Genomic DNA, 1,852 nt, shown 5'->3' with positions numbered 1-1,852 from the left:
GCCAATCATCAGGGCCCCCTTATAGTGCTGATCGACCGTTGGTAATTTATTACGACGCGATGAGAGAGCCATTGAAACCACAGATGGTAATTGAAGTATCATCTCCTTTCCCGTATAAGGACAACAAAACAGTACCGTGGAGATATGATGTTAATATCGTTACACCGGAAGTTGAAAAGTCCAAAGCCATAATTGAAGATGTTGGGGAGGTAGGTCATTTTACTCGAAGTGGACGATGCTATTCTAAAAAAGTTGAACCGGTAAAGAAAAGTAGCGACTCGAAGTAAAAAGGGAAAGCAGTGATGCACGAGGTCGAAGTCGAAGTCGAGCAAGAAATTCCACCCGTGCAAGAAACTAAAAAGCCTGTGAATGAGGAAGAAGCTCAAGAATTCTTGAAATTTATTAAGCACAGCGAATATAGTGTGGTGGAACAACTGAGCAAGCAGCCAGCACGAATCTCAGTTCTATCTCTACTGTTAAATTCAGAGCCACACCGGAACGCTTTATTGAAGGTGTTAAATCAAGCTTACGTGGCCAACAACATATCTGTCGAAAAGCTTGATAGGTGGGTAAACAATCTGAATGCGGACAACTTCATCTCTTTTAGTGATGATGAGATACCGCTAAATGGTAGAGGTTCGGTGAAAGCGCTGCATATCATGACCCGCTGCAAGGGCTACATAATACCGAACGTACTCATCGATAATGGGTCAGCATTAAATGTTATGCCATTGGCTACACTTTCCAGAATACTGATAGATTTGTCCTACTTAAAGCCCTGTCATTCCACGGTAAGGGCATTCGACGGGACGAGGCGTGAAGTCATGGGAAAGATCGAAATCCCTTTGGAAGTGGGCCCCTACATCTATGAGGTCGAATTCCAAGTCATGGACATTACACCCTCTTATAACTGCCTTTTGGGAAGACCTTGGATTCATTCTGCTGGAGCAGTCCCATCATCCCTCCATCAAAAAGTGAAATTCATCATGGATGGCTGTTTGGTCACAGTCGAGGGTGAAGAAGACATCATCGCATCTATCTCTGCTGATGCGCCATACCTGGAAGTAAGCAAGGATGCAATGGAATGTTCCTTTCGATCCCTTGAATTCATCAATGCCATTTTCGTCGCTGAGGGAAATAGAATTCCGATGCGAAAACTGTCGAGAAATACCAGAATGGGTGTCAAGTTGACCGTAGGAAGGGGAGCTCGTGCGAGAAGAGGTTTAAGGAGACATCTGCAAGGAATAGTAAGGGCTTTAAAGCCAGTGCACCACAAGGCCCGATACTGTTTGGGGTTCCAGCCTGACATGCGCCAAAGAAGAAGACAGTGGAAGAAGGATCAAGAGAGAAGAATTGCAAGAACTTTGGGCCGAGAACCAGAATGGGAACCAATAGAGTACCCTCCTTTGTCAAAAACATTTACATCTGCGGGAATGATGTACCCTGGACAAGAAGATCCACGAAACATGCTGGGATTAATTGAAAAGGATTTTCAGAATGCTAGTATAAATGTCATTGACAAAGAAGCTGGTGCAAGTAAAGATGTCTCGAGGATACGCCCTTGCCCTCTTGGTTTCATGTTGAACAATTGGATTGCTGAGGAGCTTCTTGTAGTTTATAAGCCTTCAGAGTAATGCCAAACATCAACCTTCTATTGTGTCCTTAGATATAATAGAGTTCTTTTGTAAGAGTTTGCATTCGCTCTTTATCATTTAAATGAATTTCAATGAAGATGTATTTTGTCATGATTTTTTGCATTATCACTAATTTCATAATCATTTTCTCATTTCATAGCCTATCCTTACATTTGCCTCATTGCCATGACATAACATTTTGTTTGTTGTTTCCAATA

This window comes from Gossypium hirsutum, chromosome A04 (assembly GCF_007990345.1).
Source record: "Gossypium hirsutum isolate 1008001.06 chromosome A04, Gossypium_hirsutum_v2.1, whole genome shotgun sequence".
NCBI classification, from domain to species: domain Eukaryota; kingdom Viridiplantae; phylum Streptophyta; class Magnoliopsida; order Malvales; family Malvaceae; genus Gossypium; species Gossypium hirsutum.
Note: the sequence above shows the minus strand (reverse complement) of the source record.